The following is a 23,774-nucleotide window of genomic DNA, read 5'->3' on the forward strand; positions in this document are numbered from 1 at the left end:
GGAAGATGCTAGCTGCGCACTGAGGATGTGCAGGGAACCAGGCACATTAGGTATTTGCTTGTTGCTATGGCAGAGTGTGGTGCCAGGGACCAGAGCAGGGGAAATCTGGTGTTATCTTGGAACTTTAAAGGGTTTAGAAGAAAACCCCTTCCTTAGCAGGTTGCTGTCTGTTTTTGGCTGGTGTGATATAGAGGATACAGCCATATCCAGAAGGAAGTCTAGCCAGTATGCTCTGGCTAGAATACTGCCCTATGCCACAGAACTCTGTGCCCAAAGTAGGAAAATTCCAGCTAAGAACTCAAGGAGGAGAGCACGATTGTCTGTGCCATTCTCAAGTTTCCCAAAGGCATAGCACTTTACTTTTACTTTTGCCTTATCGGTAGTCTCTGCTTTAGAAATAGTATCCTGATGAAAAAGTTCTGTTGTGGATGAGCAGTTTCACCTAAGTGCTGAGGTCGCCATGGAAACCTATGCCAGTGTGGGAGCCTGGCTCAGCTTGTGCCACCTGGATGCCCTTAGGACCAAGTGCATGCGGGAACTTGCAGAGACTGGAAAAGGGGATCCGATTCCCCAGAACTGGAGTTCCAGATGGTTGCTAGTTGTCAGCTGGGTGCTGGGAACTGAACTGGGGTCCTCTGCAAGTGCAGCCATCATCCTCTCTAGTCTCCTCCTTACATTTTCTTAAAGGTCTCACTTGCATGTTGTGCTAGTGTCTTGCTGGCTCCTCGTGTCTGGCTTCATGTCAGGGTACATGAAGCACCTGTAACTGGTCCAGATCCAATGGCAGTGTGAGTTACGGCCTTTCCTTCTCTCTGCAGAGCCACTGTTTAACCCAGGCAGTGCCCTCCTTTTCTGTTACCATCTCCAAAGCCAGCTGACCTGATGGATGGTTCAGCAGGGGCCTTACAGGTACCACATAGGAGCCAGTGAGCAATGGGAGTGGAGAGGACCCTGACCCACAGCAGCATGCATTCAGCCTGGGTTCTGAATTGTGATCCTGATTCCAGCATGCAAACTACTCTGAGATGATTCAAAAATATTAGTTTTTTAATTTTTGAAATTAAAATATGATTACATTGTTCCCTCTTTCCCTTTTTACCCTCTAACTCTTCTTATGTTGTTCTCTCAAGCTCGTGGTCCTCTGAGCTTTTTTCTTTAATTGTTCTCTCTCTCTCTCTTTCTCTCTCTCTCTCTCTCTCTCTCTCTCTCTCACACACACACACACACACACACACACACACACACTCACACACACACTGTTTAGTCCCTATAACATTACTTGTATGTATATAATCTCAGGGCTGACCACCTGGTATTGGATAACCAAGCAGCGGGTGGGGGGCATTTTCCTGGGGACGACTATTTCTCTTGCCCTTAGCTTTTCTTAGTTGCTCTATTTAGATACCCTTTTCCTAAGCTTATAAAGAAAGCTATTTTCAAAGTTTTTAGCAGGAGACTTATTTTTAAGCAGTCTTTCGGAGGAAATCTATGTAACTGTAAAAGCTGCTAATATTAACAAAGCCCCTGATTTGCACTGACTATCTTAACTCAAATGTCTCCATTAGTGCTTAGCTCAGTCCCCGTCGTGCTCCTCGAGATGGGTATTGCTGTTTCACTCCCCTCCTGAGGCTTAGAGGGTGAAAGAACTCTTGTATTATCTGGGTTGCAAGCAGTAGGCCAAATCTGACTCCATGGTGGTGAGACAGGAGGTCCCAGAGCTTACCTCTCCCTGGACCTGACAGTAGACTGTGAGACTGGGGAGAGCCCAGCAGTCACAAACCACTGCCCTCCCCAATCTGCCACAACAGAAGAGTGGTCACTTATCCATAAGCCTCCCACGAGAGGTAATATGAAAGGCTGGGGACCTGCGACATACGTAGTCCTGGACTCCTGACTGTTATGCACAGATATTTTTATTAGCAAATTGCTGGAGCAATGACTCCCTTTGTTCTTTCATTCACTTGTGGGCCGGATGTTCCCGGGAAAGGCTGGGCCCTCCTCCAGCATATTGACATCCTTGTGGAGGACACAAAACTTGGCTGCAATCAGCTAATGCATTATATTGCATGTCCGGTGGTAAAGACTGCCATAAAGGAAACAAAGAAGGGGCAATGTAATGTTGGTTCCACGCCGATAGGCTGGTTAGGGCAGCCTCTGGAATGGGTATTCGAGGAAGGCCTTGCAGGAGGTCCTGGAGTGAGTCTGATGGTGCTGGTAGACGAAGGGTTCCATGCCCGTGGGAACTGGCACAGAGGCTGTTGGGGACATGCCCAATGTGTTCCCTGGACTGCAAGGAGATATTATGGCAGGAGCAGTATGCATGGGGGGGCATGAAGCAGAAGTGAGGTCAAGGTGGTATCGGGGCACTTTGTCAGGTGTTTTGCAGGTCATCCTGAGACTAGCTCTTAGTCTGCATAGAGCAGGAACTAAGAATAGAACATGTGGGGCGAATGTGGAATGGGGTGCTGCAAGCCTGTCTTCTCTCTCTGTGCTGTAGGTGAGGGCCCATCTGCTTTGTAAATGGGTGCTGTTAATGATACTTGTTTCTTAGGGAACACACAAACAAGTCCCTGTTGCCCGAAGACCACCTTTATAACTGCTAGTCGCATCTAATTTTCACAGAAATCTCCAGGGAATGCCTCTGGATCCCCAGCATATAAACACCTTCTATTTGCCAGGCCTTTCCCGTTGTATATTTATGCCAGTTCATACTCCTGGCAGATGGAGGCCTTGAGTTTTGATCTAGCGTCCCATGTTGGAAATAAAGCAGGATGCTGGGCCGGAATCCATCATAGTTACCTCAGCTGTCTGCTCTGCACAGTGGGCTCAAAGCTAGCGACAAAGCAGCCAGGCTGAAAGGCTGGGTGAGCTGCACAGTATGAGCCATCAGGCCTGTGAGCAAATGGGTTCTGGCGGGCTGCTGCAGGCAGATTCTGGGAGCTCCCAAAGGCCTTAGTCAAGTGGAGGCAGGAGCATTTTAGTGGGCACCAGTGGCCTCTACTGCGAGTCAGGCAGGAGCTGTTAGGGGTACTGAGCTGCTAGGAACAGAATGGCCCTCCTGCCGTGGGAGATGTTGATAGGGCACTATAGTTGCTTCCGGTGGGATTCCTGGCTGGTGTGCCAAACCAGAGCAGAGCTAATCTGCAGCGATGCTTCCTAGGAGAAGTGGTAGCTTTGGAAACACTCCATTTCAACATCCCCCAGAACTTCCCAATTTCCCTAGAGCCAGATGGGTGCCGCTCTCCATGGAGAAGCCAGGGGTCCTTCCTGGGTTATGTGCCTGCAGTTCACTGTATGATACCCGCTTCTCCTTGGCCACTCCTGGTCCCGTCTCAGAGTTCTTTCATCTTCACCTATACTAAAGTCAGAGAACTGAGAAAATAACAAGTCCTTTGTTAAACGTTTTAGATGTCCTTTGCTCTTTTAATGTCAAATGGTTTATGTGCTTTTTTTTTCTGTTTATTCAGATTACTTTGAGAACTTACAGAATTGGAAAAACTTGAAATTAAGCAAAAGTTTCAACTCATCTCATTATTGCAGATGTAGTCTTTGGCTACGGAGCCTTCTTGTCCTGACCCGGTGGTGACTTGCCCCAGCTCCTCAACTTACAGTCATCCACTCTCTTCATTTCGCTGTGTGTGCTGAAGGCCATTTAGACCGAGGGACAGGGCTATGGGGAGGCTGCACAGCCATTCACGCTGGCTTTGTATGTAGTCTTTTGGGCCAGGGTTTGGCTATGCCCTGGACCCGGCCAGTACCTGCAGCATTCCTGGCAGACTGAGCCGCCTCTGTCACTCCTGTTTATTTTTCTCACGTTTCCATTGAATCAAATGTCAGGCTTTGCTCAGGGCTACACTGTGCTTACAGGGAAGGACAGAAGCATTTCTCTGTCCTCTCCCCAGTCCCAAGGGCTCAAATCACTTCTCAGACTTGTTTGTTTCTCTACTGTAGCTGTGGGTAAGGTCATCTCTCCTGTTTTCTTAGGAATATGTTCCTGTGACCCTGGTGCTGTTTCCTATGCCCCGCCTGCTAGCAGACCACTTCCACTCGCTCCCAGGATGGCTCATGCTCTGCCCTCCCCCACCCTGTTTTGGACTCTCGCTCTATCACATTTGTTGGCCTCAGCCCCCCCCCCCCCACAGTCTAAGTACTGGGGTACAGATGTGCAGCAGCGTTCCAGGCTTGACATCCTCTCTGAAAATAAAAAGTTGACTCCCTTGACTTTAAAAAAAGAAAAGAAAGGAACAAATAAAATCAAATGGCAGATAAAATTTATAATGAGTCCTGTCACTGTCACTGCCTTCTTTGTATTTGAAAACCAACCAGCTAAAATGGGACTAAAGATATAGCTCAGTGGTAGAGCTCTCGCCTGGCATGTATGATGCCCTAATTCAATTTCTAGCATCCATAAACACACAAAAACAACCAGCCAACCAACCAACCAACCAACCAACTAATCAACCAATCAACCAACCAACCAACCAACCAACCAAATCAACCGACCAACCAATCAACCAACCAACCAGCCAACCAACCAACCAACCAACCAACCAACCAACCAACCAACCAACTAATCAACCAATCAACCAACCAACCAACCAACCAACCAAATCAACCGACCAACCAATCAACCAGCTAACTAAACAACCAGATTCCTCAGCAGTTAAGAGCACTTGCTGCTCTTTCAGGGGTTCCAAGCACCTATATCAGACACCTCACAGCACCTGTAACTCCAACCCCAAGAGACCAGGCACTCTCTTCTATCCTCTTTGTGTAACACACACATGCACATACAGGCAGAGACACACAAATAAATAATAAAAATCAACCTTTAAAAAGAATCACTCAAATGATAGAAACACATGGTGTCTTTGCGAATGTGCATACATGTATGCTTGGGTGTAGTGTGCACACTTAGGTGTGTAAGCATACATGTGTGTTGTGTGTGTACTATATAGGGTTAGGGTTAGGTTCATATGTATTCCTGTTATATGTATGTGCCGGAAGAAACTAAGTGTCCCCTCCTGAGTCTCACTTGTCCACCTCTGAAAATGGAAGAGGCAGTAGGAAAAGAGGCAAATTAGGAAATGGGGGAAATCTTATTCGAGAAATAGTCTCTTGCTTTACCCCTTTCCAGCTGGCAGAAGAATGAGGACCCTGCTCTCCAAGTGACCTAGGTGCTCATGGGCCCAGTAGGGGAGCATCCCAGGCAGAAAGTAGGGCTGCATTCTAGTGGGTTTCTGGTTCTGGAAACGTAGGATTGCTAGAGGAGAGAAAAGGCTCTAGAGTGAATGAGTCCAGATGGAGGGTTTCCTGCCTCCGGGAGCAGCCCAGGAAGGTGCCAGAGGGCAGAGAGTTTTCCTGGTGTCTGAGTAGATCTGAAGGTAGTTGGGTCAATGCCTGAGTTTGGAGAGGAATTATATAGAGTGTGCAGAAACACAAGCAAGCTGAACTTAGTGGTCTGGGAAGGACTTAGCTCTAGGTGAGCAGAGAAATAGCATTGAGGATGGGGAAGTGGGGTGGGGGCCCAGGAGAGTTAATGCTCAACCTCGAAGAAGGAAGTTACAGTGTAGGGTGTCATCTGTTCAAGTCCAGGATAGCAATACAGACCTAGGAGCTAGAAATGTGGAGCTGGATAGATCTCAAAAAAAAAAAAAAAAAACAAGACAAAACAAAATCAAACAGGCAACCAGAGAGAGGTTATGTGGCGCAGAAGCAAGGCAGTTACTGGGGCCACTATTGCTCATGAGAAGCTTTGTTCAGTTATTTAATTTAAAAATTTATGTTTAACTAGGCAGAGCCAGGGGAAGAAGAGGGAAAGGAAGGATTAATTGTAGGAGCCAGAGGGGCCGCGGACACCACAAGAATGCAGCCCACAGAATCAACCAAGTAGGACTCATAGGGGCTCACAGAGACTGAAGGGACAGTCTTGGATCCTGTATGGGTTTGACCTAGGTCTTCTACATTGATGTTACGGTTGTGTAGCTGTGTGTTCTTGTGGAACTCCCAAAAGTGGGAGTTGGGGGTGTCTCCGATTCTTTGGCCTGCTCTTAGGACTCTTTTCCTCCTGCTGGGTTGCCTTGTCCAGCCTTGATATGAGGGTTTGTGTCTAGACTCATTGTAACTTGTTATGCTGTGTTCAGTTGATATCCCTGGGAGGCCAGCTCCGCTATTGAAAGGAAACAGGAGGAGGAGTGGATCTGGAGGAGAGGGAGGTGGGGTGGGAGGAGTGGAGGGAGGGCAAACTGTGGTTGGGATGTAATGTATGAGAGAAGAATAAAAAAATAAAATTTAAACTTGCTATGCTTGAGAGACCAAGTAAATTATATGTTTACAGCTTTATGAAAAATGAACATTAAAAGGCGATAGCAAATGTTTTAGAAAAAAAATCATGAAATTAAAGCTCCCTAAGTTTTCTTTCCTTAAGTCTCCTGCCAGGGCAGAGCTCAGACACAGTCATCACTGTTGTAGGAGGGTTCCTCCCTCCATCCTACATGGCCTGATTTCTGTCACGCAGAATATGAGGGACATGGGTCTCTCCAGACCACTGGAGTTCTGCAGGGCTGATCCCCACACCCTCCATTCCTGGTTCCCTTTCTGAGGCTCCTAGACTTCACTCTTCTGGTTTCTTGCATGTTTATGGAGTCCCCTCCCCCTCAGCATCCTTATTGTGCTCATGAGTCCACGTGTTGGGTACAGTGTTTGCCCAGTGCTCAGGGGGTGCCTGAGGTCTTCTGCCTGGTGGGGGTGGAACTGGATCCACTACATTTTTGTGTTGTGCATTTTCTACTGCCTAGCGCTCTGTGAAATGTTCTACCTAGTCTGGGCTGTAGGCCCGTTTAGAGGCTTGTGTTGTTCCTTCTGCATGGGTGTAGGCACGGTTTGTTGGATCGTTACCTCTTGGCACACTGTTCCTCCCCAGCAGTGTTGAGGTGAGCATCCTGCTGCACAGCGTGTCTCTGCTGTGGGCCCTGTGCCTGCGTGTTGAACTCCTAAGTTGGAGAGGGTGGCCACATAGAACTGCCCGGCTGGTCTAGGTTACTAGTTCTTTCCAGCCTTAGGCCAGTTAAACCTGGGCTTTATCTCCCCTGGAAATGGGCCCTGTGTACACCCGCACCTTGGTGTAGGGAAGCAGTGTTTCAGTAGGGCAGTTTCAACACCCAGTAGCCTTGCAATCTGCTCTGATGTATAAATGCTCTCCCTAGTTGAAGACATTGTGTGTGTCCTTCTGGGAGGGATTTTTTTTTCCAGTTGTGCTGTTTGCTTTTGCATTTGCTCTGTGGCACATTGGGTGACTCACTTCATATTGCAATCATACTGCCATCTTCTAGCATTTACACTTAGAAAGCCATCACCCTGAAGCAAAGGCAACCGCTGTATGACCTGGTTTACTCTTTTACATTTATTGTGTAATTTACTAGATATTTAGTTGGAAACATAAGGTAAAGACCTAAGTAATTTTCTCTCCTTCCTTCCTTCCTTCCTTCCTTCCTTTCTTCCTTCCTTCCTTCTCCTCCTTTCTTCCTTCCTTCCTTCTCCTCCTTCCTTCCTTCCTTCCTTCCTTCCTTCTCCTCCTTCCTTCTCCTCCTTCCTTTCTTCCTTCCTTCTCCTTCCTTCCTTCCTTCCTTTTCTCCTCCTTCCTTCCTTCCTTCCTTCCTTCCTTCTCCTTCCTTCCTTCCTTCCTTCCTTTCTTCCTTCCTTCTCCTCCTTTCTTCCTTCCTTCCTTCTCCTCCTTCCTTCCTTCCTTCTCCTCCTTCCTTCTCCTCCTTCCTTTCTTCCTTCCTTCTCCTTCCTTCCTTCCTTCCTTCCTTCCTTTTCTCCTCCTTCCTTCCTTCCTTCCTTCTCCTTCCTTCCTTCTCCTTCCTTCCTTCCTTCCTTCCTTCCTTCTCCTCCTTCCTTCCTTCCTTCCTTCCTTCCTTCTCCTCCTCCTTCCTTCCTTCCTTCCTTCCTTCCTTCCTTTGTTCCCTTCCTGCCTGCCTTCCCTTTCCTTCCCTTCCCTTCCCTTCCCTTCCTCCCTTCTTTCTTTTCTTTTCTTTTTTTTTTTTGAGACAGGGTTTCTCTGTGTAGCTTTGGAACCTTTCCTAGCACTTGCTCTGTAGGGCAGGCAATTTCTTTCTTATGAATATTAAGAAGCTCACACATTGGAAAATACTTTACTTCCCAGCGATTGTGCTACTGTTAATGCGTGGTACACCATGTTTCTTCACTGGTCTGTCTGTCTTTCTGCCATCGTGCCTCTCACTTGTTGGAATTGCTATACTCATATAGGATACTTAGACGTGTGATAAAGAATCCTACTCCTTTAATTACTTGTCTGGCTTTCTTGGCCTCTTGCTGTCTAGATGAACTTTAGAATGATTTCTAAGTTACAGAGCGAATCACACTGAAGCAAGGCACAGTGACGTAACTGCATGCCTGTAATCCCAGGACTCCAGAGGACCGCGAGTTCCAGGTCGGCTCTGCACAGAAAGGAGATCCTGTAAACAAGAGACAAAATTATTCACATTGAGATGTGGGTCTAAACAGATCAAACACCGACTGATGGAGACAGCAACTTGCTGTGTATTCCTGACTGGCCTGGTATTTATTGTGTAGCACAGCCTGGCTTTGAACTAATAGACATCCTTCTGCCTCAGAGTGTTTGAATGTTTGGATTACTACCGTTCCCAAACCAATAGTTTGCATTGGGAGCAGTTGAAGGATCTTAGGTTTCTGATGTAGGAGACCATGTTGTCTCACCCCCATTTCATTTCTTTGCTGTAAATTTCTCTCCAACTCCTTCTCCAGTGGTTATGCCATCTATTTATTGGAATTGGGATTTTGATACTGCATTTATCTAATACATAATAGTATAGAGGAAGATCTGTTTGGATGTGCTGTGTGTTAAGATGTTTTTAGATGCAAGGGCATTTCTGGCTGAATTTTAACGTACCCTTTACTTGGCCCAAATACTGCTTGCTGTGGCTGGCTGCTAAGTAGTCTTCACTAAGTTTCTTTACAGTTCCTTTCTGTTGCTGCTTATCGTCTGCCTTTGAAAATTGAAAATTGCAGTTTACTAAGCATGTTAGTTGCAGCTGTTTTACGCAGCTGGGGCTGGAGAGGTGGTTCAGTGGTAAAGTGCTTACTGGGCAAGCAGCATGAGGACCTGTGTTTGGATCTCCCAGGCACGGTGGTGCACATCTGTAATCTCTACACTGGGAGGTAGACAGGAGGATCCCGGTGGTTTGCTGGTTAGCCAGTCTAGCTGAAATGGCACACTTGTGATTTAGGAGAGACTTGTTTAAAAAAAAAAATTAGGTGAAGATTGGTAGAACACACCTGTCATTCACCTCTGAGCTCTACATTCATTTGCATGTGCACTTCCACGCATGTGCACATATACATTGCAAACCCAGACTACAGATACTCAGTTGATGACTTCACCTCTGACCTCTGCATTCATTTGCATGTGCACTCCCACGCATGTGCACACATGCATTACAAACCCAGACTACAGATACTCAGTTGATGACTTCACCTCTGACCTCTACGTTCATTTGCATGTGCACTCCCACGCATGTGCACACATGCATTACAAACCCAGACTACAGATACTCAGTTGATGGCTTCACCTCTTAATGTAGTGAGTTCCACTGATGAAATTTAAGATGCTGACTTTAGAAAACAGACCTATTAGATTTTACTGATTCTTTTCACTATTTATCCAGTTGTAATATGCTCCCGATAGTTTATGCGGCCTAGCATAAAGGTTAGAGCTCCAGTTAGGCCGCTGCTAAGGATGGGGTTTGCATAGCATTAAAACTATTGCAAAACTCAAGATCAAGGTCAGTGCAAAGTTCCTCTGGGGTTAGGATTAAGGCCAGTGTGGTCCACATTCTCAGTTCTTTTTCTCTAATTTCTTTATGCATATATGGATATGCATGTATGTGTATTTTTATGTGGGTGGGTACATGTATATGTGCATGGGGATGGAGACCAGAGGACAACCTTGCATGCTATTCCTCTGATATTCTCTCTTTTTCTCTCTCTCTCTTTTCCCTCTCTCCCTTCTCCATTTTTTTGAGGCAGAATCTGTCACTGGCTTGGAGCTTAAGCAGAATAGGCTGGCCAGCCAAGGATCCCTGCCTTTTCAGAACCTGGATTACAAGCCTGAGCCATTATTTCCATTTTTTTTAAATGGATTCTTGGGGTTGAATTTACACTTGCATGTCAAGCATTTTATCAAGTGAGCTATTTCTAGCCTTGTCTCCTTTATTTCTAATGTTTATTATTCATGGCAGGTTTTTAGTCAGATTTATTAGATGTCTTTATTTATAACCTTCATATATATAACCTCATAACCTCATAATTTTGTTCACTATTCCAGAATTTATTTATTTTTCTTCCTTCCTTTTATTTTTTCCTTTTTTTTTTTTTTTTTTTTTTTTTTTTTTTTTTTTTTTTTTTGAGATAGGGTTTCTCGGTGTAGCCTTGGCTGTCCTGGAACTCACAATTCAAGAATTTCTTAGTTTAACCTATAGGATTTTGTTTTCCCCCTTTAGATCAGTAGTGCTTTTTAAATTCCTTGGATACATTGCAGCTGTCTTTAATAAAAAATTAAATATGGGATGATTTTTTTTCCATAGGGAGGATTCTCTTGTTTAAAGAATTGTGAAATTGTGCTTTCTAAAGTTCAGAGAAGATGGCCTGTGTGAGTCAGGAGGTCTCAGGTCAGAGGTAGGAGTTCTTGAGGGCTGTGCTCATCCTGTAGGGAGGAGTGATGAAAGTGTGATCTGGGAAGGTAGCCGTGGATTAGAGGACCAATAGGGGCTATTCACTGGGAGCAAGCCACAGGTCTTCAGGAATGGTAGAGGTGTGACTCCTCAGAGAGGTGGAAAGATCACCCCCAGAGGTGGGGTCCAGAGTCTGTGGGGAGCAGGATAACTTCTGATGACCAGATGTCCCAGGGAAGCTGCAGGAAAGGATGTGTGTGACCCTGAATCCCCTGGCGACTGCAGGAGGAAGGAAGAGTTCCCTAAAGCAACTGGCATCAACAAAGTGAGTGTTTCTTTTTTCTCATACAACTCTTCTTTACGTTTATTTATTGTGTGGGTGTGAGTGCGTACAAGTGTGCGTGCCACAGTGCAGGTGTAGAGGTCAGAAGACAGTTGCGAGGACTGCTGTGCTTCTCTGTTATGTGTGTTCTGGAGGCCAAACTCCTGCCTTCAGGCCTGGCAGCAAGCAGTGCCATCTGGGCTATCCCACTGAGCCATCCTGCCAGCCCGTGATGGTCTCCTTTGATGTCATAGTTCTTAGGAGTGGAAGGACTGACGTCCCCCAACCCCAGCAAGCTCTAGTGGCCTGCCGTTCTCTGTGGTCTCGGTCTCTTGCTGTGTCATCATAACCTCAGAGCTGAGTGGAATCAGGTGGATTGCTTTTGTGGCAAGGAAGAAGGTATGAGAGAGGACAAATTCATTCGAGGATCTTGGGGTCCAAGGTATGTCCACATGTATCAGTATTCAAGACCAGCTCTATGCTGTTGATACAAAACATAGCTCCATGCCAAGTGAATAAGAGCTAGTTTATTCTGAGCCAAATATGAGTGGCCATGGCACAGGAACATGGTTTCAAATAGTTCTGAATGACATGTTCCACAGTAGTAGTTATACAAACTTGTATCATCACAGAACAAAGGCAGCCGTAAATCAATGCTCTTAGCAATTACATTGGTGGGGACAACAGATAGGCAAGCTACATACAGCACAGCAGAATGAGGGAGAAAGCACTCTGCTATAGGTTTTCCATTTTATCCAGAACACAGTCCTGGCTTCAGTGCTGGTGGAGGCTAGTGATCTGCTAAGAACAGCTCAAAGGTTTTCTGTGATGGCCAAGATGGGATGTGAGGTCAGATCGAACTGGGCAATAAATGGCTATTAAGGAGAGTAAAATTAGCCCCAAATAATGCTGGTTCTTAAACTGTGATCTATAATGTTCTTACTACCTAAATAATATTGGCTCTTGATCTGTGATCTGTAACATTCTTATTTCCCACAATCATGGAAATTCTAACCAGCACCTTTAAAAGAGGTGTAATCCACGTTGGTCAGTGTGTCCGTGACTCTGTGGTTGGGTGATCAGACCAAGTGTGCTCTGCTGGGCTGCTCTGTGCTCTGCCAAATCTGTGTTGCGGGGAAGGAGGGCAGAAGGTCTTGGGGGAAGACTGTCTACCATAGGTGAGGCCTCAGGTGTCTGGAAGTGCTCAGCTGAAAAGGGGGATGTGGAAGTATCACCCGGACAGGGATTTACTGGGTTTACTGTGTGAAAGACAGATATATAGCTGGGTGTAATGGTGCATGCTGTATAATCACAGCATTGGAGCAGGGAGGGGAGTATGAATTTCGAGGCCAACATGGACTACATAGTGAAGCCTGTCTTAGAAAAAGAAAGGAGGTTGGGGAGAAGGCCAGTTAGCAGTTGTGACGTTAGCACGAGATCGCTGACATCTGACCTAGCAGATAGACTTACCCATGGGGAACTGCTGGCTGTACACAGGGCAGCAGTCTCTGTAGTCCTGACACACCAAGGAGTGTCATTTATGTCTTTGAGAGGGAGTGCAAGGCAGGCATGACTGTGGAGGCCTCGGGTCTCACTAGCCAGCCATGACTGCAGTCCTGTCCTCCACCAATGCCTCCTTAGCCAGCAGGCGCCCTGCAGTTTCCAGGAGCTCCATGGAGGCTGAGCTACCCAGCTGGGGGATGTTAGATGGTAGTTTACTTCCTCTTTCTCTAGGGTCCTCTGGGCCTTCTTCACTCTGCCTTTCCTGTCAGGATCTGGAGTATCCTTTTCCTCCCAGAGACTCAGATCAGAATGCAGTTTGCCATTGAAGAGCAGACTTTTTTCCCCCTTAAGGATGAGATGACTCATGTACCCCTCTCTTGCCTGCTGCCAGACTGTCTGGCGAGCCCACAAGGCAGAGACAATGACTGGAGCCACAGAGTTGCTGTGGCCCGTCATTGCTAGAGAGGGCATTTAGGGTAGAGAACTGTTACCTCTAAGACACACTGACACAAATGCTTGGTATAGACGCTCCACAGTTTTTCTTTTTGATATAGATATACATATGTAGATATACATATATAGATATTTATTGAGCTCTATATTTTTCTCTGCTCCCCTCCCTGCCTTTCCCCTCCCTGCCTCTCCCCTCCCCCATTCAGTCCTCCCCCAAGGCCCCCATGCTCCCAATTTACTTAGGAGATCTCGTCTTTTTCTACTTTCTACTTCCCATGTAGATTAGATCTATGTAAGTCTCTCTTAGTGTCCACATTGTTGTCTAAGTTCTCTGGGATTGTGGTTTGTAGGCTGGCTTTCTTTGCTTTATGTTTAAAAACCACCTATGAGTAAGTACACATGACAATTGTCTTTCTGTGTCTGGGTTACCTCACTCAAAATAATGTTTTCTAGTTCCACCCATTTTCCTGCAAAATTCAAGATGTTATTTTTTTCTGCTGTGTAGTACTCCATTGTGTAAATGTACCACATTTTCCTTATCCATTCTTCTATTGAGGGGCATTTAGGTTGTTTCCAGGTTCTGACTATTACAAACAATGCTGCTATGAACATAGTTGAAAGCACATGTCCTTGGTATGATTGAGCATTCTTTGGATATATACCCAAAAGTGGTATTACTGGGTCTTGAGGAAGGTTTTTTCCTAATTTTCTGAGAAATTGCCACATTGACATCCAAAGGGGTTGTACCAGATTGCATTCCCACCAGCAATGCAGGAATGTTCCCTTTTCCCCCACAACCTCTCCAGCATAAGTTGTCATCAGTGTTTTTGATCTTGGCCGTTCTTACATCAAAGGGAATAGGCTCCACAGTTTTTCAGCTGTGCTCCTGGGGGCAGCATGAGAGATTGGGGAGGGGGGAGTGAGGGACACTGTGGGATGGTTGCCTCATCCTCTACCCTCCAGCTCAGGGCAGCTGGTGTCTCCTGATCCTTAGGAACGTCACCTCGCGTGGTGGGCCCAGGATGCTGATGTTTCCTGGTTAACGTTTTCTCACTTTATTTGCCCTCTTATCTTGGGTCTCGTCTCCTTTTCCCACAGAGCAATAGTATGTGTTAGGTTGCTCTCTCCTGTTCTGTGGTTGGCCACCAAATGAGCTACCTTAATCATTTCTTCAATGCTGCCTTGGCTTTGCATATGAAAGGCAAGCAGCAACAGGCTCCAGAAACCCTAGGCTATGGTTAAGGAGGCTTTCAGTGTGTGTGTGTGTGTGTGTGTGTGTGTGTGTGTGTGTGTGTGTATGTATGTATGAGCGTGTGCGTGTATGTATGAGCGTGTGCATGCATGTGGTGGGAGCTTTATTCCCAGTGTCCAGGTCAATTTCTCTTCTACTGGACAAGACTGTTATGTACAGGTCTGCTGACTTTGTTGAGAAAGTGTGTTTGATTTCTTTTGGGGTTTTTTTTTTTTTTTTGCTTGTATCCTGATTTCTTTTATTTATTTATTTATTTAAGATTTCTGTCTCTTCCCCGCCACCCGCCTCCCATTTCCCTCCCCCTCCCCCAATCACGTCCCCCTCCCTCATCAGCCCAAAGAGTAATCAGGGTTCCCTGCCCTGTGGGAGGTCCAAGGACCACCCACCTCCATCCAGGTCTAGTAAGGTGAGCATCCAAACTGCCTAGGCTCCCACAAAGCCAGTACCAAATCAGGAGCAGAAGGAGAGAGAGCACGAGCAAGGAACTCAGGACAGCGAGGGGTGCACCCACACACTGAGACAATGGAGATGTTCTATCGGGAACTCACCAAGGCCAGCTGGCCTGGGTCTGGAAAAGCCTGGGATAAAACCGGACTCGCTGAACATAGCGGACAATGAGGACTACTGAGAACTCAAGAACAATGGCAATGGTTTTTTTTTTAAACATTTTATTTATTTATTATGTATACAATATTCTGTCTGTGTGTATGTCTGCAGGCCAGAAGAGGACACCAGACCTCATTACGGATGGTTGTGAGCCACCATGTGGTTGCTGGGAATTGAACTCAGAACCTTTGGAAGAGCAGGCAATGCTCTTAACCACTGAGCCATCTCTCCAGCCCCTGGCAATGGGTTTTTGATCCTACTTCATGTATCCTGATTTCTTAACAAGCTGGTGAGGGACTACCTCTACCTCTACCCCCCCTCCCACACACACACACACACACACACACACACTCTGAAGGGTCTGGGTCTTAGGCTAGACCTCGTAGGCTGCTGTAGCTACAGAGAGCTGGTTTGAGGAGTGCAAGAGCTAGTGCGGCTCTCTATCCCCTGTGCTCATCCCAAGTCTGGGTGGAAATAAATCATGGGGATGGAGCTCTCTGAGTGGAGCCTAGTTGGGCTGGAGAGTCACGTTATAGCTCGGGAATGCAGAGGTTTCAGACTGCTTTTCTTGAAATCACTCTGTGACCTTGGCAGGTACGAGGATGTACCTGCATAGTCCCATAGGGAGGAGATGTGGGCAAAACTTGTAGGCTATTCCAGCTGCTATAAGATGGTGTGGGGGCAGGGGTTAACTCTCCTTTCTAGGAATAAATATATGACCAGATGGTTTCTGTAATGAGTGTAATGTTCCCGGCAGAAGTTCCTCCCTGAATCTTCAAGGTCTTGGTTTTCCTATTTTATCACTGAAGTAGCAGGAACCTGAGGTGAGTCATCATCGGCCAGGCACAAGCCCAGGCTCCTAGCTTTGCCCTTCTCGTCATCACTGTTAACCCTGAGAAGTCTGGAATGCCTTCACTGTGGCTTCTGCCAGTGCCAGGGTTAGTGTCCGTGTCTGAGGCCCGTCATCACAGATACTTTCCTTTTTTTCCAGCAAGAAGCTCAGAAATGTAGTGAGCTAGAGCCAGAGAGATGTCCTTGGGCTGTCATCACCATTGTGAGGCAGCTTGAGTCACTTGTGTTGAAAAAGCTGAAGACTGACGGGGGCGATGGATGGGTGACTGTAAAAAATATATGACTCTGAGATATGGAAACATGCTAATTGAAATTTATTTTAAAAACAAAAATAATAAAAATGTGTGTGTGTGAGAGGGGGGAGCGGGGAGGGAGGGATGGGCACATGGCATGCCATTTGTTACATATTGAAGTCAGAGGACAACTTTATGGAGTCTTTTCTTTCCATGACTTATATTGTCAGGTTTGTGTGCTTTTCCATGCTGAGCGATCCTGTCAGCCTGCACTAGAGCATGTCCATTGCCAAATGTCTCCTTACAGAGTCAGGACCCAGACTGGGCATGGGACTATGCTGTATCGGGTGTGGCTGTGTTCTCTCTTAATTTGGAGTGTTTCCACAGACTTCTGTCAGTTTTGTGATGCTGACATTTTGAAGAATACAATCTCTTTCATGAAATAGAAAACCTTGAACTAGCCTGGCATGTTGGCCCTACACTTGTGATGCCAGCACATGGGAAGCTGACGTGGGAGTGTTGCCATTAGTTCAAGGCTAGCTTGGGTTACATAGCCAGACTTTTAAATGTTTAGGCTAGCCTGGACTACAGAGTGAGGCACTGTCTCAAAGCCCAAATCAAACCGAACCAGTTCAAAACCACATGTTTGGGTTTATCCTTATGATGTAGTTCATGCATTCTTGGTGAGGTATTACCTGTGTGGGTGACACCTTTGTTATGGATTCACTTTGGGTTATAGAGTGTTTACCTGCCCTGTTTGGGGAAATAGAGTGACTTTACCAGTTAGGAGCCTTGACTCTTTGGACTCACATGCTCTCTGGAGGGAAGACCAGACAAACTTCTGCCCATCCTGTCCCTATCAGAGCCCTGGGTTCAGCATCTCCTGCAATGCTCTGCCTGAATCAGTTCTTACCACAGTACTTGTATGCACTGTTGGCTCAGTTCCCGTACTATTTGCACTCAGGCCTTTTAGACACGGCCATCTGCCCTGAGTAAGAGCCTTCCTTCTCTTCTTCCTATTTATTAGCTAATATTATCAGTTTTGCTTTGTGAAATTTCTGATTTCTGATTCATTACTATCTGGATGTATCATTCATGGGCCTCCGTGATTTGGGAGTTCAAATGTCCAGGTCTGGCCAGAAGGAATTTCGAGGCTAATTGTGGGAAGAGGGACCATTACCTTGCCCTTTTCTTCTTTCGAATCCTTTTCTTTTCCACACTTTAAAAAGCGAACTGAATCATTTCATTATTTTCCTATTTAATGTTTTAAGCTTCTCTTGTATTTAGTCTTCCCAGCCCCATCAGGATTTCTTTCAAGGCCCTTGGTTCTTTGTAATATAGAAATATTAAAAAACGGAGTTCTGGGTATAGGTGCAATTTTTACTATTTACTATAGGGCATTTTTGCTTCTAGCTCCATGGAGATCAGCACTAGGAAGTGACTAGGTAGACACACAGAGAAGTCACTATGCGTACAAGTGCACACACATACACATCTCTATTTGTGTACACACCTACACACACATACGGAATTCATCATGGGTATACAAACACACATCACTGGGTGCACACACAATGTGCTCACATATTAAACATTCAGATGTGTGTACATAAACATCATGCACATATACATATTTACAGAAATAAAAAGCAACTCAAGGCTACATGTCCTTTTTCTTCCTACAATCCCCACCCCTCCGGTGGCACTGTATTCTAAGACCATCCTTTACCTGTTCCTGATAGTCCCTGTGTGTCTCTTCCTGGCTCTGCTTGGTAGTTTCCTACTGTCAGGAGGGTATGTGAGGTTCAGAAAGAAACTCCTCTGGCTTGTGCTAAAGGCAGACTTTCCTGCCTGTCCCATAATACTGAGGGTTAATTTTTAAAGTTTCTTAATTATCTTTTCTTGTAAAAATCAGACATATCCATATTTGCAAATGTTCTCACATAGAATATATATAACATATGTTGCGACATATGCTCCTTTTTCACTATTTTGTTATAAAACATATAGAACAAAATTAAAACAAAATTTACTATTTTGACTTTTTCAGGCATAGAATTGAATGAGATTTACCCAGCGTGCCTTGCAGCCTTCCATGCCAGTGTTTCTGTAATTTGGGATTTCTAGTGGCTCTGTCTTCTTCAAGTCATCCAGGGCCAGCCCATCCTTTCCCACTCAGTCCTCCAGGCTGTTTTCTTGTCTGTTGGGGTACCAGAGAGTGTAGATCATGCATAGCATCATGAAGCTGCACACAGTGCTTTCCTGGGTGATGACCCTGACCATTTGTATTCTTGTGTTACTAAGCCTTCCTGGAAAGTCTGGCGAGGGCCCTTGGTCCCGATGGCAGCACCCGTACACCCTTCCCAGAAGAGTCACCATGTCCCAAGCCACCAGCACAATGCTCAGTGGCTTTGCAACCAGGCCTGGGCCTCCAGAGTCTGCCCTGAATCTCTTGAGTTTTTCCCAAAGTGACCAGTGAGCATGATAGCTCTGGATGGTTTAAGCTTCATGTCATAATCTGGTAAATCATTTCAGTATTTTTTTTCACAACTTTTACATATTTTTTTGTACAGTTCTTGATCTTTTTGCCCTATCAGTTTAGGATATTTTTACTGATGGATTATTGTTAGATACAATAAAGATACTGTTTCTTTTGTTGTGATTAATGCTACAGATGTGTCTTAGGAGTTAACACCTTGTGTTTTGAGACTGGGTCTTTTCCCCTGGACTGAGGCTTACTGATTAGGCAAGCTGGCCGGCCAGTGAGTCCCAGGGTCCTTGTGCTTGTTTGACAGCTGCTTTGGTAACTTAGCTATCTCTTTAGCCCTGTTAAAAATATTCTCTGAAATTCATTGTTTGTACTTGATTTTTTTATCGTGACATTTTTGCTATGCCAAGCACTTCAATTTTAAGTGTATCTATTCTTTCATCTGGATTTTAAATTTTTGAGATAGTTCCACTGTGTATTCCTGGCTGGCCTGGAATTTGCTTTGTAGACCAAGAGGACATCAAACTCAGAAGTCCCCCTGCCTCTCCCTCCAGAGTGCTGGGTCTAAAAACTTGTCTCATGCCTTTTTTTAATACCTTCATTAGAGGAAATCATTCATGTTTTATTCGGATATTTGCATTGTGGTATTTTAAATTTAAATATATTTTGATTTTAAATTTAAATATATTTTGATTAAATATGTTTTTCCCTTCCAAATCCTTCCAGATTATCTCTCCACCCCTACTCACCTAAGTTTAAGTTCTTCTCAAAGAACAAAATTCCCAAACAAAAGCACAAATCTCCCCAAACCAAGTGGATGAAGGTTCATGTTCATCTTTCTGAAACACTATTTGTTGAAAAGACGATTCTTTCTGTGTTGAAACGTCTTAGCATCCTAGTAAAAAGTGATCTAGTTATAGATACGAGGTTTATTTCTGGATTCCCAGTTCCAACCCATGACTCACATGTGTATCCTTATGCCAGGCTGTACTCTACACCAGGAAGTTTCGAACATGCTTTGAAAGAGGCCAGGTACTCAGGCTATTCTGGTTTGTTTGTGATTCAGTGTGAGTTTACCCCTGTAAATAAGGGTGGTTTTGCCAAGGATTGCATGAATCTGTACATAATCTGGGGAGTATTTCCGTGCTAACAATAGGAAGCCCTTGAATCTGGGGAGATAGAATGATTTATGTTTTAGCCCTTTTATAAATCTTCCTATGATGTTTTATAATTTTTACACGGCAAGGTTTGCATTTGTGTTCAGTTTAGTTCTAATTCTTTTGTTCTTTTCCATACTGTTCCGAGTGTAATTGATTTCACCTTGAATTTTCCTTGCTAGCATATATAAATACAACCGATTGTAGAATATCAAACTCGCATCTGACAGCCTTACTTTATTGCTCTTGTTTTTTCTCACGTGATCCCAATCCATGTGCTCTTTTATTTCTTTCCCTTCTTTACCATATGTACCAGCGTATCATGTGGTTGTTGATTAGACATGACCAGACTGGCCAGCCTTGCAGAATTCTCGCTCTTGGGATTTACTCAGTGTTCCTTACGGAGTGTGGTTTTAGCTGAGTACCATGATAGCTGCGGGTAATGAGCTTAAAGAGAACTATGAATGTTTGCTGAATTTTGTCAATTCATTTGTGATTCTGTTAACTTTTTTCAAGAGCTTTATTTTGTTAAATGCTTATTGAAATGTATGCTTTTTATTTTTAATTTATAAAATGACAAATCATGTTGATTGTTGCTTGCTGAATTAACATTAATGAGTCAAACCCTATACTTGGTTATCATTTTGTAATCATAACCACCAGGGGTTGTGACCTGGGGTTTCCTTCTCAAAATAGGCATTTGAAGTTTTCCATGAAGGTGGTCTTGAGCTCACCAAGTCTTGTCTGTCTTCATGGGGCGTTAGAGCTCTGTCCTCCATGTTTATTAGGCTCTGCAACATAAGCACTTGGGCTCATAGTTTTCTTTGTGGAGAATTTTCAGCTAGATGAAGTTTCTAAATGGTTATCGGGAATATCTTTGTATATATCCACAATTCTGTTGATATTAGAACCCTTTCAGAATAGCCTCTGTTAACATTTAAATCAACCAACCTGTCTTTCTTTCTGACAGTGAGTCTATTTGTCTTCCTTTCTTGACGCTGTTTCCCTATGCATCCTGTGTACTCTGGCTTGGAATTTACGTGTAGCCCAGGCTAATGTTGAACTTACTATCTTCTTACCTCAACCTCCCATGTGCCGGGGCCCCAAGAGTTGGGCTACCATGTCCTGTCTAATGTATCGCATGTCCAGCATTGGTTTGCTCTTCGTTAGCAGCCCCAGCTACACAATAGTCTGTGCTCACTGGACTCCCTTTGCGTGCACCTTCCTTCTGTAGCTTTTCGCTGTGTCCAGGACGCAGGAGACAGAGACATGTGAAAGAAGGGATCTCAGATTGGAGTGAGGACCCTAAAACTTCACACAGGATTGACTGGTTTTTCCAGAAAGAGGAGAAATTAAAGTAATATTTCGAAAAATACTAGCCAGCTGTTTTCTAGGATCGAAAGCTGTCAATGTACGATTTGGGAAATCCTGACCGGTTCCAGCCAGGTGAGATGGGAACAGATCTGCTTCCTGCCAGGTGGGTAAAACCCTGGGTGTTAAGCACAGGCAGAGCCCTTAGCAGAGGGAAGTGCCACCTTCCAAGAAATGAGTAACATTAGCCTTGCATGCCACAGGAAGGGGACCTGGATGGGCAGCATCTTATCAAATGGGAAGAAGGTTGGCATTCCATCCTTATGAATACATCTTTCAGGAATGAACAAGCCGAACACATTTTAATACAGATAAAACCAGAGATAATTTGATAGTGATGGGCCTTTAGCAAAAGCATTTCTGCATGTTCAAGTTTGGAAAGAAGTCGTACTGTTCATAAGCACAGTCTGAAGTTGTCTGGAGCTGGAAGCAGGTTTAAGTGCCTGTAGTTCCAGCCATGTGGCAAGTGTCCTCCAGAACAGCCACTACTGATGCTTCAGGAAGTGCCCATGGTCAAGAGTGGAACAATGGGGGTTACAGGCCCTGGGGTTGTCTGAGTAAAGTGTGAGGTTATTAGACTTTGATCCTCTAAGGACTTAAGGGGTTAAATCCAGAATAAAAAGTAAGAAGAAAAAAGTATGTAAAATCGTGGAGGAAAATGCAAAGCAAGGCAAGTGACTTCAAAGATCTCTAGAAAGAAAATACAATGTAAAACATTGTGTAAATCCAGATGTATCAGAAACCTCTACAGATATCAAGGGGCTAGGCGCTTTGGAAAGTTTTATGCATGAATTGTTTCCTTGACATCACTGTGCTGAGTTGTGGAGATTCATTTTCACCCTTGGTTACCTAAATGCCATCATATCTGGGCAGGGACTTGCTTGTCATGTCTCTTCCAGTGTGCCATGAAAGTTGGGTCTCCTCTCCATGTTCCCCGCTGCCTCTCCCCTTTTGCCTACACACTGCTGAGCCCCCAGCTCCACCTTGTAACTTTCCATTTTACTCATGAGCAGTATTTTTCTCTCTAAAGGTGGTATGTTAGGTCTAGATCTGAGCAACATTGTCTACCTCTAGAAGTATGTGTCCTCTTGTGTACAGTCTCAAGTCCAGGCCTGGGACATTGCACTTGGTGATTATTGTTTTCTTTCTGTTCGCCCTAGTTGCATATTTCACATAGTTTGACACCAGCATACCCATTTCCCCGAAGGTATTTCTTTGTTACCTGGGAAAGTTTGCCTTTTGAGAGTGCTAGGTGCTCACCATGGCCTGTCACTGGGCAATAGTGCAGTGTCTCTGTTGTCCCATGAATCCTGAGTGCTCACTGTGGCCATGGCACAGACTTGGAGGTGGGTATGGGGTGCTATGGGATGTGTGGGGTCCCATGCCTACAGGATGCACTATGACTTTCTTCCTTGTCTGTGTGGCGCAGACACTGCTGCCCAACTAGGAAGGCACCAGAGGCCTAGCTACTGTCCATGCAGTAGATTTCCTACGTCTGCCCGTTTCTCTCTATTTGACTTTTCCATGGAACCTGCTGTTCCCCTGACACAGGCTTTTCCTGACAGTTCCATTTGGAGATTTCATTCCACGTGTTTTCTTCCTAGATAAAGTTGGGTCACTTAATGATGGGAATGCATTTAGAGAGATGCCCCATCAGGGTTTTTTTTTTCTTTGTCCAAACCTCTTCCCACACATTCACACATCCTGGATGGCACGTGTTATGTCATCTGAGATGGCCCCATGGTCGTCAAGGTGTGTAAGGCTGGTGCTGGTGTCTCACAGCTTACGGGAATGTTCTCTGCCCTTCCAAGGGTGAAATGCTGTAGAACGTTTGTGGAAACAGTTTACAATCACCTCGTTCTCATAAAGGAATTCCTCAGATTTTCTCGTGGTCCAATAAGAATAAAGTGCCATGAGAATCCATATCCACATTCCAGTGCCCTCGGATTTTCTGCCTCATAACTTCTGTGGTTATTGTCATAGACTTTTCTGGCAGCCTCCCCCCCCCACACACAAAATAAAAAGACACTGTATTTAACTTCCTTTAGTGTGGCAAGCTCAGTATTGCTCTGACACACACCTCTCTGAAGTTCCCAGACCAGCTGTCCCCGGTCTGATGACTGCACCAGGGTCTCAGGCTGTTCCTCCACAGGGGCAGTGTGGCCTGTCCTTGGGCAGGGTGGTCCGTGGAACTGAGCACCACAGTTCTGTCTATTGCTGTGATACGCTCCCTTTCGTTGTTTAAGTGATACTGTGGGAGGCCTGCTCAGTAACTGCTGTAATACTCCTCGGGGGGCATGGAGGTTGGGCGGACAGAGCAGCCACTGTGGCTGCCAGGTACTGACAGCACTGAGCTGCCGTGCAAATTACAGGTGGGAGCATTGTGTGAGAAAGACGGAGGGCAGACGGTTTGTTATTTATCCTTCAATTCTGTTTCCTCTAACTTAAGAGTAGAGAAATGGTCAAAATACAAGTGTGTAGAAGCCAGAGCTACCCGAGTAGAAGAGGAAGAGAGGAGGGGCATTCATAGAGGACCCTCCCTGATGGGGAGGCCGAGGCCTGGGGTTGCCACTCTACTGCCTTGTGCGCCATTGTTAGCTTTGTTGATGTAGCATTTGATTAGTGACCTGACCAAGGCTGGTTACTGGATGTGGGTTTTGAGTCAGTCAGCAACTTATACCCAGGGTAGACCCACGCCTGCCAGCTCTGTCTCCTCTGCCTGCCTACCCAGCTGTGTCTCCTCTCTGCTGAGCATCTTAGGATACTCTGTTCCCTGGTGCTGTGGTCTCGGTGAGGTTTAGTCTGATCACCGGTTGGCTCAAGAT

The 23,774-nt window shown here is 45.4% G+C and overlaps 1 protein-coding gene across 11 annotated transcripts in view; it reads left to right on the forward strand.

Moving 5' to 3' along the window:
- Nucleotides 1-23,774, forward strand: part of Pcbp3 (poly(rC) binding protein 3) — a 179,209-nt gene that overhangs the window by 64,214 nt on the left and 91,221 nt on the right. The window lies entirely within an intron of this gene.

Source organism: Microtus oregoni, unplaced genomic scaffold, assembly GCF_018167655.1.
Source record: "Microtus oregoni isolate MIOR12 unplaced genomic scaffold, Mior012 000046F_ref0000063, whole genome shotgun sequence".
NCBI classification, from domain to species: domain Eukaryota; kingdom Metazoa; phylum Chordata; class Mammalia; order Rodentia; family Cricetidae; genus Microtus; species Microtus oregoni.